Genomic DNA, 17,948 nt, shown 5'->3' on the forward strand with positions numbered 1-17,948 from the left:
CGGGCTCTGGGCAAGGTGCTAACCTGGAACTCCCACTGGCACCCAGGCACCTTGGCACTGCCAGCTTGGAACCTTGGCACTGCCATCTGGGAACCCTGGCAGAGCCACCCTGGCACTACCAGGCTGGCAGAGGCACTGCAAGGGTGACAGGCTGGCAGCGCCAAGGTGCCCAGGTTGTCCATGCCAGGGTTTAAGAGGTGCAGTGAGAGGGGCTGGGTCTTGAGGACCCTGTAAGAGGTAATCGTGGTGCAGTATGGCGGGGTCCGAGGCCATGGTGGGTGGCTGAGGGGTGTTGAAAGATCAAGTGGCATTTGAAAATGGCGTCCCGATCCGTGCCTCGTCTTCCTGCACTGTAATGATGTAGGGTGCGGCCTTGGTCGGACGTTCGTCGCCGAGGTCATAAAAAATGACAGTGTCGAATTCTTTCTCCATTCCACTAAATGCACCCGAAATGGTACTTTTCTGTCCCATTAAATCGTGCTCATTACCTCCAGCCGCTGTTCATAAAATATCTGTGCACTCTTTCAATACATGTACTTATCATTTTAATTAATTAGTATTGGCATGGTTTCAAGACCATTTTGTCACAGAATATATTTGAAATGATATTTGCACATTTGTACAGAAGAAGAATTTAAAATGAAAGGTGTGAAGGATGGAACAAGGTGAACTGTTCAAAGGAGTAGAGTTTCCTGAGGAGTTGGGGACATATTTCAGTGTGATTTAAGGTTAAGGGCTACACCACCACTGTGACAGTTTGACAGGGTCAGTGTTGGGAGATATGCAGTCAGGCAGGGATGCTTCATAAACCTTCAGCCTTGTCTCTTTCAAAGACACAATACGAATTGGGGCAGCACGGTAGCACAGTGGCTAACACTATGGCTTCACAGTGCCAGGGTCCCAGGTTTGATTCCCCACTGGGTCACTGTCTGTTCGGAGTCTGCACGTTCTCCCCGTGTCTGTGTGGGTTTCCTCCGGGTGCTCCGGTTTCCTCCCACAGTCTGAAGGCATGAAGGTTAGGTGGATTGGCCATGCTAAATTGCCCTTAGTGTCCAAAAAAGGTCAGGAGGGGTTATTGGGTTACGGGGATAGGGTGGAAGTGAGGGCTTAAGTCGATCGGTGCAGACTCAATGGGCCGAATGGCCTCCTTATGCACTGTATGTTCTATGTTCTAATGTGATCTGCACAATAAGCTCATGGATATGCTTTCCAAGCAAGTGAATGTACATTTTGGAGGGAGGTGTAGAGTAGCCTGTGGTAGTCGGCCAACAAGCATAATTGATAGGTCAGAACTAGCAATGATGAGGACAGAAAGGAGGTTGCCAAGTTAGCCTCCAGCAGGTGCATAGATCAGGGACAACATGGGATGGAGTAGCTGAGGTTGTTGTTCATTAGCAACGAGTACCTCAGTGGGCCTCTCTGAGAATGCCAAGAATGGCACAGAGGGAGGCTGCAAGAATATTTCAGAGGGAATCAAGGCTTTTACGGTCACTTAAGAGCAAGGAAGACTATGAGTGTGGAACTGGAGTTGTGAGGGAGGATTACCCAAGGGCAGAGAAAAGAAACAAGGCACAATTAGTGGGGAGGGGTAAGGGGGGGAAAAAGGGAGGACGGGGAGAGAAAAAGGAAACAGAAGTGGTGGGCACAGTTTCGGAGCAACAGCAAAAGCATACGCGAAGAAACGCAGGAAAAACAAATATGCGACACTGCTGGTGGGGTTACCATATAGATCAAGATTGAAATACATGTGAGTAACAGAAAAGTAAATTTCAGGTCTAAGGTATAAAACGTTGATATAATGAAACTAGAAATGATTGAAGCCAGGTAGCAAGACAGGTGAGCAGAAACAAGCAATTGGATGTCAGTGGGAGAGTTCCTTGGGGAACATTGCAGGTAAATCTGACAGATGAAGTAACCGAATGCCATATTCTTCAGCTGTCAAGAAGGGAAATCAAAGTCATTGTTCAAACCATCGGTCTAGCTTTGAAAAAAAGCAGCAGAGATAGTGAAGAAATTCTCAAATAGTCTCTGCTGCCTCGTTTGAATCTGAGAAGAATTAGGCAGCTGATTGAAATAGGCTGGGTCGCAGAGAAGAGCTATGTCAATGTAAATATCAAATTCCAGTTAGTGCATTGACAACCAACTCAAACACCACTTGCACTTTCTTCGCCTCTGAGAGTCGGGCGGTGGGTTTCTCTATCATTTTCTTTTACACTTATGCCGACACCTTGAATTCCTTTTTCCCTCATTTCTCCCATCACTTCTTAATTTCCCTTGCCATTTAAGCTTTGGCTGAGGTTGCTAATGGGTTGACGTGCCTTCTGAGCTTTGAAAAAATAAAAGCTATTAGTTTTGTTTTCCTTTATTGTGTCACTTCCTATTAATTTCTTCTCGCCTTTTCAAATTTTACCTCCACTCAATCTTTTCCTTTTCAATCCCTAGGAAGAAATTTTGACTTGTGTGTGTGGCAATGGTGAATCTGTAGCTTGTTTTACATATCTCCCAATTTATATTCCGTTATAGGGTTCTCCATGCAACCCCCAGATATGCACTTTTATCTGAAAATAATTATGCAAAAGGAATATGCAATAACATTAACATTGATCCCATTGCTATTTTAGTGAGATTAGTACCGTTTTTGAACCATTCAGAACTGATTTATTATATCAGTGCACAACCTCTGAAGGAGAGGGGAAAAATGAAGCAAATCTAACATTTTATTTCATGGGCAACAGGATTGTTTTAGAGATTTTAAATAAATGGGCAAAAGAAGAGGGCGAAGGACGAATCGGTTCTACTTAATCTTTATGTTGAATATATGTGCAGAAACAATAAAATTAGTATTCTGATAGCATGACCCTGGAAACAAGGGCTGGTTTAGCTCACTGAGCTAAATCACTGGCTTTTAAAGCAGACCAAGCAGGCCAGCAGCACGGTTCGATTCCTGTACTAGCCACGCCGGAATGTGGCAACTAGGGGCTTTTCACAGTAACTTCATTGATGCCTACTCGTGACAATAAGCGATTTTCATTTCATTAGAGTAGGTGCAGGGAAGGTTTTTGGGAATGTTTCAAGGGAAGAGGGATTTCAGTTATGTGGATAGGCTGGAGAAGTTGGGACTATCCATTGAAGTAGAAGAGATTAAGAGATGATTTAGATGTTCGAAATCATGTGCGGCCTGGACAGAATATATAGGGGCAAATTGTTCTGGCAGAAAGATTGTGGACCAGAGGAATCCACAGAATTGCATTGTTTGGGCGCAGAAGGAGATAATTTGGCCCATCGTACCAGAACCGGATCTCCAAACAAGCATCATAATTTAGTGCCATTCCCCTGTCTATTCCCAATAACCTCTGCACATTATTCAAGAGTCCACCTAATGCTTCCTTAAAATGCTTTGATTGAACCTGCCACCACCACACTTCCAGGCAGTGCATTTCAGTTTAAGACGATTGGCAAAATAAGCAATTATGACAGAAGAAGAAGCTTTTTTTTGGACACAGGATATGGTTAGGATCTGGAATGCCATGCTGGAGACTGTGGTTGAGGCCAATACAACCAGGGTCTTCAAAAGGAAATGGCTAATTATCTGAAACAAAAACATTTGCAGGGATTAGGCGAGACATTCGTCGTGAGAGCTGGCACTCTTACAGCAGGTCAAGTGGCCTGTTTTTATGCTGGAACCATTCAATGATTCTATGATTCTTGCAAGTGCATTTTTCAGATTAAACTGAGATTGAACTGAAAACAATTGCAGTGCCAAATCAGAATATATTTCATTGTAACACAGTGGTGACAATCTCTGCTCTCTGTCATCACATTATAGTAGTTTGTTACACAGAGAGAAAAACAATGGGAAAAATCAATATTCAAAAATGTAGCCACTCCTGCACTCTTGCTAAATTGAATTTGAGAGCAGGTAAACAGAACTTTAAAAAAAATGCCACTTTTGTAATTCTGGAGTAAAATCCTTCTATTAGTACTTCAATATCTAAAATGCGTTACATGTAAATGGTTGTAAAAATGGTTGTAAAAATCCTTGCGAATGCCACTAATAATCAATAAATACGTTCAGATTGGACTTCTCAAGCCAATATGATTTTTCATACTTTATTTGAATTAATTTCATTATCTATAGGCGTACATTTAAGTTTATAATTTGTTGAATGAAATTGTAATAGTTCACAAATTGCTCTACACCATTAAAAATTACATTGAAAACCTTCACCAATCTATGTGTGTAAGAAGTTCAACATTAATTTATGCTATTAATTATCTTGAAAGTGCACAGGTTATTGGGTACACTTTTGCAACAATGTGATACACTTTTTGGATCCTCAGTCAGTTAAGAAGCGTTTAAGTTCGTGACATACATACTTGGGATCCAACAAAGTACCGACAAATCCACAGAGTTTCCAAGAAAAATATACCATTGCAAACATCAGGAAAGTAATCCCTAACCAATAAGACAAGAGACAGAGTAGTTTAATATTAAAATTATAATTTCAGCATCTTAATTGTTGCGTTATATCAATTGTCTGCCCTGCTGCTTTCCTTTCACTTCACTTTGGCCAGTAATAAGTGAAGAAAAATATTGTTTAGGGCGCGATCGACAGGCTGCGTTGCACCTCAATGGCGGGGTGGTAGATGCCAGGAGCTTCCTCCTCCGTGGTCTACCCAGTTCGCCATGCCTCATGCGATCTAACATGATCCCACAAGACGTCATAATCTGAATCCCACCCAATATTTGGCAAATCTGCAAATTAGAGTGAGACAGCTAGTCTCACTCTAATATGCACTCGCCTGATCTACCGAGGACCTCGGATCTAACCACTTCACCTTGGAGACCTCAGGCGAGTACTGTCCAGTGCTGGTCTCCACAAACAAAGACCATATGGAATGGCACTTGGGAGGGTCTCCCAGGGAATCAGAGGCTGCCACGTGGTTGCCCTCTGGGCAGAGTGGCACCTGGCACTGCTGGGAAACACCATGCTATCTATTGGGACCTTGTTACAATCCACGGCCTCAGTGGGGAACTGCGGCCGAGGCTGCACTTAGTTTCATTTGGCAGTGCCAGCCTGGTGCCAGTCTGGCACGACCAAGGTGGCCAGGTGAGACTGCCAGCTAGTGGGGACACTGCCAGATTGACAGGCAGTGCCAAGGTGCCAGGCTGGCATTTGGCCCAATGGGAGCCCTGCCCTTGTGAAGTGGGTTGCGAGGGGGCCCCGAGGACCCCCCGATAGGTGAATTGGGGCTTTGGGAGGGTCCAGAAGTCATGTTGGGATCCCAAAATGGCATCCCGATCTCTTCCTGCCCTGAGGAGTTCTAGAAAGAGGAGCTCCTCAGCGCAGGAATCAGGACTAAGTGTGGCCTTGGTGGGGCATTCCCCGCTGAGGCCCAAGATTGCAAAATGTCCCGATAGATGGCATGATGTTTCTCAATGCTGCAAGTGTCGGGAAAGACCTAGCTAAACGCACTTGTCACGGGACTCTGTTGCAACTTGATTAGATTTCACCCAATTCTATGTTATCAGCCATGACCTCCCTTGGTCTACTTTTTGTGTATCCCAATACAAGACTACATTCTGGACTGTGTCCTGGAAGGATATATATATATATATCAACATCCCAAGGCACCATGCAAACTATTACCTCAGCATTATCATAGAAAGTTTACAGCAGAGAAAGAGTCACTTGGCACATCGTGTTTACACTGGACAAAAAACAAGTCACTCAGCCTAATCCCACTTTCCAGCAGTTGGTCCAAAGCTCTTCAGGTTATGGCACATGAGGTGCATATCCAGACATATTTTAAATGATTTGAGGATTTCTACCTCTTCTACCCTTTCAGGCTATGAGTTCCAAACCTACACAACCTTCTGGGTGAAAACGGTTTTGCCCAACTCTGGGCTGATCACTCTAGTTACTGACCTCTCTATTAAGTGTTGTTCATTGTGGAGAACTGATGCGAGGAATCACATAGGGTCAGAAACTAACAGAGCCTTCGTTACAAGGTGTGTTCACTACAGGCTGCTTCTTCACTCTTGCAGTTTCCCGTGCTAGTGACCTGTAAGGTCACTTCCAGCGATGGCAGACATGTATTAATACACAGTGCTTACTGCAGCGACTAAGACTCAATATATATATATACATATCATTTCCACCCCCTTTAAATCGAAGCCCCAACAATTTCAAACAAGTGCAACAGAACAATAATCAAATGACAATTATCAGTAAGTCCGATAGCTTTAAGGCCACCCCTCTCGGACCGGTTGACGGCGAACCTATGGCGTCTGCTTCTTTACACTAGTTGTAACCTCTGTTGTTTTCGTCTTTGTACGAACGTCATCAGTGGTTGCTATGACCGATGTCGACATTGTAACTAGAGGTTGACTCGGCTTTATCTGATGGTGAGATGTTGTCTTCCTCAACAGTGTCTGTCAGTGTCAGGGTTGGAAGTTTCAGATTGAACCTGAATTTTCAGCTAGTTCCATTTCCAGTAGATCAGTTCTCCCCATCAACAGCTAGTCTGCATGTTTCCTGCAGGTTATAACATCTCTGTAAGAAGTCTTACAACACCAGGTTAAAGTCCAACAGTTTGTTTGGAATCATTAGCTTTCAGAGCATAGCTCCTTCATCAGGACCACTCACCTGATGAAGGAACTGCGCTTGGAAAGCTAGTGATTCCAAACAAACTGTTGGACTTTAACCTGGTGCTGTAAGACTTCTAACTGTGCCCACTTCAGTTCAACGCCGGCATCTCCACAGCGTGAATATCATCTTTAGTCTGGATGGTATACGAGACAAGTCCAGTTCTGCAAGGATCGTGACAGAACCCAGTTTTCTCCTGTCGAGTAATTCCTGGTCAACACACCTTGTCCTTGGTGGAAGACACAATGTTTTGCTTCACTTCCCCGCCATTCTATCTGTCCTTGTTTCTGTTTAATGATTTATTTAGTTTTCTGAGGTTTCATGAGTCGAATAGATAGTATTGGACTCTGCTTAGTCAACTCAGAATCTGATCCATTGCTCTTTGAAACAATGATAAAGCTTTGTGATGTGATACCAAATCTTTAGTATCGAAACAAACCTTTGTGCCTCACAATTGTCAGAAGTTCCTGTGACTTTTGGTGTACATTCATCTAGAATAGAATCATAGAATCCCTACAGTGAAGAAGGTGGCCATTCAGTCCATCATGTTTGCACTGACCCTCTAATAGAGCACTCTAACCAGGCGCACGTTCCCACCCTAATCCTGGAAACCCAGTAACCCCACATAACCTTTTGGACACTAAGGATCAATTTACCGTGGCCAACCACCTAACTTGCAAATGGTTGAACTGTGGGAGGAAGCCGGAGCACCTGGAGGTGACACTACCACAGGAGGGCATTACACCAACCCATATAAAAGGACACAGCACACATGATCTTCCTCTTTCCAGTGGAGACACTTCATGAGGACACAGGGTTGATTTGAAACACATCACACCCACCACGTGGATTGTAGCAGACTGGTTCGTCAGTCTGAGTAGCTATAGCAGGATTAACAGGAGAGTCGAATCCAAGTAGGAACATTGTTAATAGTTTAATAAATATGTTAACGCTATCTCCAAGTCTGAACCTTCCTTTGTCAGAGTGCACATCAAGGAAGCAGCTTATGCTACGTCAAGAGCATAACAAAACAGTCTCTGCTGGTGAGAAGGAGGAAGAGGGGCTGTAAGATTGTCTGGGGATTGGACGCCCATTAAATATGATGCCCGATCTCCGAGGAGCTGGACTGGCCGGCGTCTTTACGTCCCGCACTTTACTTTCCCCAGGAATCTCCCCAGGCTCCAAACAAATGACAGTGTGGTGGATTGGGGTGGGAAAAATGGCTGAACACTTGGTGGGATTCTCACCTTTTTTCCCACCTGGAATGACACTGTGTCATTTTACGGGAGAATTCTACCCAGAGTGCTTACTGCAGCTATCAAGACTCAATGTAAATACTTAACACCAAGGCCTTTCCATCATCTATATTCAGGCCCCTCACATCTTTGTACATCTTAATCAAATCCCCCCTCTGTTCCAAGGAGAACCACCCCAATCTATCCAATCTTTCTTCACAGATGCAATATTCCAGTCCTGGTAACATCCTCGTAAATCTCTCCTGTACCTCTTTAATACCCTCTTACCCCCTTCACTGGCCTGAAATGTATCTGCTTCAACGACAAAATGACCAACAAATTCTACTTTGAATGTTTTGATACGGCAGCATGGAAGCATTGTGGAAAGCACAATCGCTTCACAGCTCCAGGGTCCCAGGTTCAATTCCGGCTTGGGTCACTGTCTGTGCGGAGTCTGTACATCCTCCCCGTGTGTGCGAGGGTTTCCTCCGGGTGCTCCGGTTTCCTCCCACAGTCCAAAGGTGTGCAGGTTAGGTGGATTGGCCATGCTAAATTGCCCTTTGTGTCCAAAATTGCCCTTAGTGTTGGGTGGGGTTACTGGGTTATGGGGTTATGGGGATAGGGTGGAGTTGTTGACCTTGGATAGGGTGCTCTTTCCAGGAGCCGGTGCAGACTCGATGGGCTGAATGGCCTCCTTCTGCACTGTAAATTCTAAGAAAATATGTTCACAGCTGAGTGAAGAAATCAACATGGTGTCCTCAGAAACGACCCTTTTGACTGATGTGACCATTCAGGGAAGGCTGGGGAATGGAGGTCAGTGACTCCTCGGTATTTTAAATCTGCAGGGGAACAGACTGCACACAAATCATTGCTAAATGTCAATGTCTTTGCAAAGTTGATTCCTCACAACACTGACCTTTTTCTCTTATGATTTAATCTCAGCATGTTGACTTTTTCTGGTTTCCTGCAAGTTCATAAGGTTTAAATGGAAGAAGACCATGATGTCAGCATTTTCAAAGGCAATGACAAAATCATTGGAAATGTTCTGGAGAATGTGCTGGTGACAATGGGCAGACAATAACTGCATTGTCAAATTGCAACAGTGAGGCATTGACTTCATGTAAATTCAGCCAACACCTCAGTTGAGCAGCATATCATAGTATTAGCAGATTGTATTGATAGATTGGCAAAGCGGATCCAATAATAAGCATATCACATCTGGCCTTGCCAGAATAATCAACAGTAATATCGCACTTCAATAATGTTTCATATACCTGGGAAAAGCTAATATATATTCTGCTGTATAAATGGAATTTTTCATATTAAAAATGCAAGTCACATGAAAATGGCAGACACACAAACCCTCATTTATATTCATGTATACATGCAAACATCTGTACAGTTATAAAAGACAAGACAGGCGCAAGTATCAACCAAAACAACTTTCTTAACTGATCATTTTCAGTCTATTGGTAGTCGTAAAGGATTATGTATCTCAGACAATGTACAACTTCTTTTCTGGATGCCAATTAATTATTACTCTTGTGCGCTGTATGGAATTTTCACAATATAATTCTCTCCAATCAGCTCCAATTCCTCAGAATACACCAAAGGCTGGACTTATTGTTGGCATTGGGGGTCCTGCTGACAGGGTTGTAAGTGCGGGGAAACTCCACTTCAGCAATCAGGAGACCCAGGCCCACATCCCACCAGTAGCTGTCCCTATTCAGGCCAGCTGACCCATGCCTCTCAGAGCTGCCGCCAGTTCATCAGCTTCAGCAGCACCACCAAAAATGAAATGAAAATCGCTTATTGTCACATGTAGGCTTCAAATGAAGTTACTGTGAAACGCCCCTAGTCGCCACATTCTGGTGCCTGTCCGGGGAGGCTGTTACGGGAATTGAACTGTGCTGCTGGCCTGCCTTGGTCTGGTTTCAAAGCCAGCGATTTAGCCCTGTGCTAAACAGCCCCTGAAAGCCTACTGCATCTGGTATTCCCAGGCGGTCTCCCATCCAAGTACTAACCAGGCCTGAGTCTGCTGAGCTTCCGAGATCAGACGAGATTGGGCGTTTTCAGACTAGTATGGCCATAGGCGGGAGTCACCAGGAGTGATGTCCTCTGTTTGGGGCCTCACCTGGAGGAGGAGGAAACGTCAATGGGCATGCGTCCTCACAGCAAGGTATCTTAGGTAAGCCCAGGCAAAGGGGGTATTGGGGGAGGGGAGGCTTGATGAGAACAGGTCATGCTGTTGCCACAGAGGCAACCATTACCCATCCATGGACCAAAGAGTGCCCACAAAGAACAGCATCCTAACCACCCCCTCTCCCCCCCCCCCCCCCCCCCCCCCCCCTTACTCTCGCATCACTTCCCAGCTCCGGAATCCAGCAGGAAGCCTCAAGGGGTTACCTGCTGATCTCTCCACACTACGGAGGCCCCCCATTGCCACTGCTAAATACCAACAGAGGCAGAAACCATCCTTAATTAGCCACTTTAGCAGCTCAATTGGATTCTGAGCAAGGGGGTTGCCCACCAGTGTCCCCATCACTGACAAGATGGAATGGTGGCTCTCTAGCCAGTTCCTTCCCTTGACATTTTATATGTCCCCCAACTCCCAGTCCATCTCTATAGGGCTGGTAAAATTCAGCCCCAAGCATGTGGGAATATTTACAGCTATCATTACATGTGGCAATGCATTGCCACACGTGACAAATTGGACACAACAATGTTCTCGCAACAAAATTTGAAAATAATCACAATGGGAAAAATGGAGTCAAACAAAATATGTGCAGTTGCTCTGTATTCTTTGTTGGGATTCATACTGATCTGACTCCAAGTGTAATCTCTGTTTATCTCCCTCTGATTTAGCTTTTATAACTTATGAGAGGTAATATTAAAATGGGTATTTGTAACAGACAATTATTTTTTGACTGTATCAGGAAGTAGCCCAACTCAGTGATTTCTAATTTCTGACTAAAAACCATTACCTGCAAATTGCTTTCTTTCCCCTTGTAGTTTAGTGTTTCCGCAAATGTGCACTACTGGGTCAAACAATTATTGCAGCACAGGTGGTCATTCAGCCCATCAAACCCAGGCCAGTTCTCCGTGGAACAGATATGCCAACTAAAGAATTAATACAGATTGTGCTCAGCCAGAACTTTGTTTCGCCTTTTGTAAGGGATAGCTGCCCCGTTGCGCTGTCACACAAATCTGTAAGTCTATGAGCTGTGGACAATCTGACAACAATTACACACTCCAATCTACAGAACTGTTTCTGAGCTTAAATGAGTATGGGATCTCATAAATCATCAAATTGTTATTGGCAGGTTGATTGATGTGCGTGTTAGTAAGGCACTCTCACTTAAGAGCGCGGTTTCTCAAGGTCAATTCATCAAGTGTGAACAAAGATACAATGTAGTTGAACACCCTGGAACTATACCAAAATGACAGGAGTCAAGTCTGTGGCAGATATTAGGAAGAATGCATTTTTGGTCAAATGTTGTTTTATTGCCATGCTAGCAAAAGAGAGAAAGGTCAGATCTGGTCAGTGAAGTGAACCTACCATTGGTTTCCTGGGTTTGGAACAGACAGATCTCGAAATAATAGCAAGTGAATAGCTCTATTAATTTAGCAATGTGGATTTTCATGTCCCTGATGCAGTTACTCATGTAACAAGTACTTTGAGAAAAGCTTTGGAGGATTATCACAAGGTTGAGGGCAGGTCTCCATTCCACTCAGTTTTTTAATGAGATTTAAGTCGCTGCAGTTTTCAAGCTCAAGGGTGGGAAAATGTCTAACCAATGCACCATACTGCAAAATGCACCATTTTAGTTTAATTTGGGCCATTAAAATTGGCTCATGATCAATCACCTTTTGCATGATTTTCATACATTAATAATCCTTTGTGTAAGAAAAATCTATTCCAATTATTCCTTCATGCTTTAATACTAATCCCAAGGTTGTGCCTCCTTGTCATCGATTTACCAGCCATTGGGAATCACCTTTCACCATGGATTCTCTCAAAACCTTTTAATTTCTTGAACATTGTTAAAATTGATTCTTGAGCTTTTCTGCACCATCTGTGATTTTCCAAGTCTCTCATAATAATTACATTTTTTCATTCAGAGTATCATCCTCACAAATCTGTTAGTTAATAGAGAGTAAAACTGGTGGCTGATCCAATTCTACCAGTTTCATGCCAGACAAATTCAATTAAAATTACTTCCCTACATATCTCATGTTTCCAATGTCCTTTCTTTTAATGAGGCACCCAAACTACACACAACCTGTGCCCTAATACACTGTGGAAATTCATCATCGCCTTGTTGCTAACATACTTAGTGCCTTTATTAGATAATTAAGAATTGGAACTGCCATTTTGCAGTTTTTGCCAACTGCAACCTTGGTTTTGCACATCTGTGCATCTCCACTACTGGAATGCACCAGCCCCTTTCCATTTAAGGGGTTATAATATATTTGCATTCTTTCCTAACAATACCCACACCCACCGTGGCAAAATCTATTTTCCCTATCTGTGTTCAATGACATTTACTCCCCGGCCACTTCCATCTGCTGTTTTTTCAATAGTCTTGGAAGCTTTTCTATCTAATTTATCATGCAACCTTATTGAATATAATTAGCAAATTCTGGTATTATGTCTGTATTGTGCATATCCAAGTAATAACTTATATGGATCAAGAGAAGTCCCAACTTGTAGGAATGCTATTAGCTGCATCCTACCAATACATTTACTTTGTTTTCTACTGTCTATCTTTCATCCTTCCATCCAGTTGTCATTCTAACTCTAATACTATGACCGGTATTGTTTTCTGCCTCCTACCCATGTGGTTGGGGTGGTTGCAGGGAAGATGAGAATGAGAAATTGTTACAGGAGACTCGGCGGTCCTTGCTCAAGAGGTGTTGATGGCATCATGGATATCATCAAGAGTTGTTCCAACAAAACACAGGTTGGGCAAACATAAAAGGATGCAGATTACTTTGCAAACGTCAACAGCAGAGAAACGGGAGAGAGTGCATCCTTTTATGTGAAATGGAATTTGACTTGATTGAAGGTGGGGGGCAGAATTCTCCGGGGGGGGTGTGGGGGTTGGAGAATCGCCCGGGGCCGGCGTCAATCCCGCCCCTGACATGTCCCGAATTCTCCGGCCCCCCGAGATTCGGCGGGGGCGGGAATTGCGCCGCGCCGGTCGCCGGGCCCACCGTAGCGATTCTCCGGCCCGCGATGGGCCGAAGTCCCACCGCTGACAGGCCTTTCCCACCGACGAGGTTTAAACCACTTCTGGTAACAGCGGGATTGGCGGCACGAGCGGGCTCCGGGGTCCTGGGGGGGGGCGCGCGGCAATCTGACCCTGGGGGATGCCCCAACGGTGGCCTGGCCTGCGATCGGGGCCCACCGATCGGCGGGCGGGCCTGCGACATCAGGGCACTCTTTTTCTTCTGCCCCGCCATGGCCTTCACCATGGCGGGGCAGGAGACCCCCTCCCCTGCGCATGCGCCGGTAATGACATCAGCAGCCACTGACGCACCGGCGCATGCACAGACTTCTGCCAGCCGATGCAGGCCTTTCGGCCCCAGCTGGCGGGGCGCCAAAGGCCGTTCGCGCCAGCCAGCAGAGCGGCAACCACTCCGGCGCGGGCCTAACCCCTCAATGTGAGGGCTTGGCCCCTAAAGGTGCGGAGAATTCTGCACCTTTGGGGAGGCCCGATGCTGGAGTAGTTGACGCCACTCGAATACGCCGGGACCCCCCGCCCCGCCGGGTAGGGGAGAATTTCGGCCGGGCTTATAGGTTGTGATGCAGATAAAGGGGAAAGAGATGAGAGGCACTAGTTGATAGAAGTAACTATATCCATCTACTATAGCCCACAAATTAGAAGGGAGGATTGGGTCATGAACTCTGTGGTCCAATAAGAGAAGTGTGTATAGGAGCAGATGGAATTGATTTCTATCCCCCAGTGAACACCTGGGAAACATATAAAGGGCACAGTAAGATTGGAGGCATTATTCCTTGATTAAGTATTGGACTGTTACATGGCATAATTTGTTAAGAGAGTCAAGTAAACAGGGATGCTATTGGACTAGAAAGCAAGTAACATAAGATTATAGAGTAGGTCAGACCCATAAAACAAGCTGACAACAGAGACAACAGTATGATGGGGTTAAAGTAAAAGGTGGAAATTAACAATGAGTCTCATAAAAACATTCAAGTTTGCAAAGGCAGATTTATTGGGGATGGCAAGTGAACTCAGGACATTAAACAAGACAACACCATTAATGAGAAAAATCTCAGATGATAAATGGGTCAACAGTCAAAATGTTTCACACTGGAAGAAAACAAAAGCAAGGCAAAAGGTAGAATCATAGAGTCCTACAGTGCAGAAAGAATCCATTCAGCCCGTCGAGTCTGCACTGACCCTCTGGAAGAGCATTCTAACCGGCTCCACTCCCCCGTCCGCCCCACCCTATCCTCATAACCTCGTAATCTAACCTGCACATCTTTGGACTGTGGGAGGAAACTGGAGCACCCGGAGGTAATCCACGCAGACTCGGGGAGAATGTGCAAACTCCACACAGTCACCCAAGGCCTGAATTCAACCCGGGTCCGGGGCGTTGTGAAGCAGCAGTGCTAACTACTGTGCCACAATGTTTTCCATGAAGAAGGGTAAATATGGGATGACACTTTATGAAGGTATCAATTGAAGTAACGCAGTGAATAAGGGCAAATAAAGTTCATTGAAATTCTTTGGGGGTTCTACCAATTGTAATATGCAAGTGGCCAAAAACAGCCCTAAATCAGCCTCCTGTGTGTTCCACTAGCCTTTCTCTGGTGTTATGAGTAGGAAATCAGAAGAAACACCATGGAAGTTTTGGAAAATATTAAGGAACAAAGTAGAAATCTATACATAGGACACTGTCAAATCACTACAGTGGCCATTCTAAGTCCTCTTCAGTCTTGGCTTCTCACTTTGGTGTACACAGAAGGCTTATTCAAGGGCACTATAGGACAATGTTTCCTATTGCATGTATCACACACATGTGCAGTTAGTGGGAGTCAGGGAAAATACTCACCACTGGTTAGAATCATAACTAGCACAAAGAAAGCCAATCATCACAGCCTCAGGACACTGCTGCAGAAGTTCCTCAGGGAACAAAGGAGCAGGAATAGGCCATTCAAGCCCTCGAGCCTGCTCCGCCAATCAGTTACATCATGACTTATCATCTGCCCCAATGCCAATTTCCTGCACTATCCCCAAATCCTTTGACTTCTTTAATATCGAGAAATATCAATCTCTGACTGAGCCTTCACAGCCCTCTGGGGTAGAGAATTGTAAAGATTCACCACCATCTGAGTGAAGAAATTCTTCCTCAACTCGATCCTGAATGGCCTCCCTCATCCTGAAACTATCCCTTTGTTCTAGACCGCTCCCATGCAACTCACCAGCCCCCTCACTGTTCTCCCCCGCCCCCCCCCCCCCCCCCCCCCCACCCACCCAGCCAGGGAAAACACCCGTCCTCTGTATGGTTCAATGAGATCACCTCTTATTAATTCAAACTCTGGCGAATATGGACCCAGTCTGCTTAATCTCTCCTCACAGGACAATCCCGACATCCCAGTGATCGTTCTGGTGAACTTTGGTGACACACCTTCTATGGCAAGTATATCCTTCCATTGGTAAGGAGACCAAAACTGTAAACTAGGTGCCGTCTTACTGAAGCTCTACACAACTCACTTTGGCTTCCTTACTCCTGCACTAAACTCCGCTTGCAATAAAGGTCAACATCATATTCACCTTCCTAATTTCTTGTCAAAACTTGCATACTAGCCTTTAGTTACTTATGAACAAGGAGACCTAGGTACTTTTGGTAAGGTAGTGCCCTGCTTCCAACCATCTTAGCTGCTTCATCATCAGGTTAGAATTGGGGATGTTCACTGCTGATTGTAAAATGTTTAGCTCATGTCCAAATGCAGCAAGACTGGGACAATATCCAGATCTGGGCTGACAAGTAACAAATAACATGGTGAGAGGCTAGGAATCTTGTGGGAAGTAACTCACCTTCTGACACCCCAAACCCTGTCTACTATATAAAAGGCACAAGTCAGGGATGTATTGGAATACTCTCCACTTGTCTGGATGAGTTATCCGTTCATGGGATGAAAGCATCACTGGCTGGGTCAGCATTTATTGCCCATCCCTAATTGCCCTTGAGCTGAGGAGCTTGCTGGGCCATTTCAGAGGGCATTTAAGAGTCAGTTACATTGCAGCTCCAACAACACTGAAGAAGCTCAACACCATCCAGGACAAAGCAGCCTGCTTGATTGGCACAACCATTCACTCCCTCTACCACCAACAAACAGTAGCAGCAGTGTGCACCATCTACAAGTTGCACTGCAGGAACTCAAGAAGGCTCCTTAGGCAGCACCTAGGCAGCATCTTCCAAACCCACAACCTCTACCATCTACCATTTAGAAGGACATGGCCACAGACACATAGGAACACCACCAACTGGAGGCTCCCCTCTAAGTCACTCATCCGCCTGACTTGGAAACACATTGCCATATCTTCACTGTCGCTGGGTCAAAATCCTAGAACTTCCTCCCCCACAGCATCGAGGGTGTACTTACACCATGTGATTGCAGCAGTTCAAGGAGGAGCTCATCACCACCTTCTGAAGGACAATTAGGGATGGGCAACAAATGCTGGTCTGGCCAGCGACGGCCACATCCCGTAAGTCATTTTTTTTTCAATTGCAACTCCTCATGTACTGAAGAGCCTGTGTTCCTAGGCAGCAAAACCTGGCCAACATTCAGCCCTGGGTTGATAAATGCCAAGTAACATTTGCGCCACACGTGGCAGGCAATGGCCATCCCCTTGACATTCATGGTATTATTATCACTAAATTTCTCACTATCAACATCTTTGGGATTACCATTGAGCAGAAACAACCAGGCCAGCCACATAAATATTGTGGTGGGGCTGGAGTGGCCATTGCCACCAGAGGTCTCATCCCTAGAGCGGAAGCCAAGGCTCCTTGCTGCTGCTACTATAGACAGTTCTCATCCCTACATGGCGAGGACCTGTGCCAGAGATCCAGGAAAATGGCTGTCAGTGGCCTTTTAATTGTTGAAATTGGCCATCCATCTCCTGAGCAAAATGACGCCAAGTCGCTGCTATTCCTGCCTCTGGCTGCTATTCCTGCCTCTGGCGATATCTCCTGGCAGAGTAAACATATTGGACATCCTTCCTGACGTCCTTCCCACCGCTCCCATCATTGGATGGTAAAAACCCAGCTAGAACTTTCACGTGCAGCTGCCAAGAAAAGCGCACTGTTTACCTAGAAACAATATTGGAAAGAGTTTATTGACGTTAGCAAGTCATCCATGAAAATGGAATACACTGTAACTAGCAATAAAACTCCTTGTGCCCTAAACTACTGCTAGTGCATGAAAATGAAAATCGCTTATTGTCACGAGTAGGCTTCAATGAAGTTACTGTGAAAAGCCCCTTGTCGCCACATTCCGGCGCCTGTCCGGGGAGGCTGGTACGGGAATTGAACCGTGCTGCTGGCCTGCCTTGGTCTGCTTTAAAAGCCAGCGATTTAGCCCAGTGAGCTGGCTGCTTACCTCAAATCTAACACTGGATCCCATCCTCATTGCCAGTCATCATCCTGGAGGACATGGGAAGCCTGATAGTTCCGATCCCGTGACTTTTGCTGGGGTTATAAATGCTCTCCTCTTCCCCCCCCCCCCCCCCGCAAAATATATAAACACAGCCACTCTGTGGTTACAAAAGAAAATCAGAGGCTGGAAATTCTAAGGGGAGTAACTCACCTTGTATCTCCTCAAAGCCTGTCTCCACCTCCAAGGCACCAGTCAAGAGTGTGATGGAATACTCTCCACTTGCCTGAATGTGTGAAGCTCCAACCAAAGTCAGGAAGCCCAATTACAATTCAGGACTAAACAATCCTCTTGATTGTCTTTCCACCCACCGGATCTTAAACTTCCTCCAGCACCAATCAACAGTGGCAGCATTTTCCACCATCTACAAGA

General features: G+C 45.3%; 1 protein-coding gene and 1 pseudogene across 4 annotated transcripts in view; both read right to left on the reverse strand.

Annotated features, from left to right (window-relative positions):
• The window catches only part of LOC119967138 (glutamate receptor ionotropic, kainate 2), a 587,375-nt gene that overhangs the window by 339,656 nt on the left and 229,771 nt on the right, over positions 1-17,948 (reverse strand). The gene's annotated exons all lie outside the window — the stretch shown is intronic.
• On the reverse strand, positions 9,861-9,979 carry LOC119968125 (annotated as a pseudogene).

The sequence above is a fragment of the Scyliorhinus canicula genome, chromosome 6 (assembly GCF_902713615.1).
Source record: "Scyliorhinus canicula chromosome 6, sScyCan1.1, whole genome shotgun sequence".
NCBI lineage: Eukaryota > Metazoa > Chordata > Chondrichthyes > Carcharhiniformes > Scyliorhinidae > Scyliorhinus > Scyliorhinus canicula.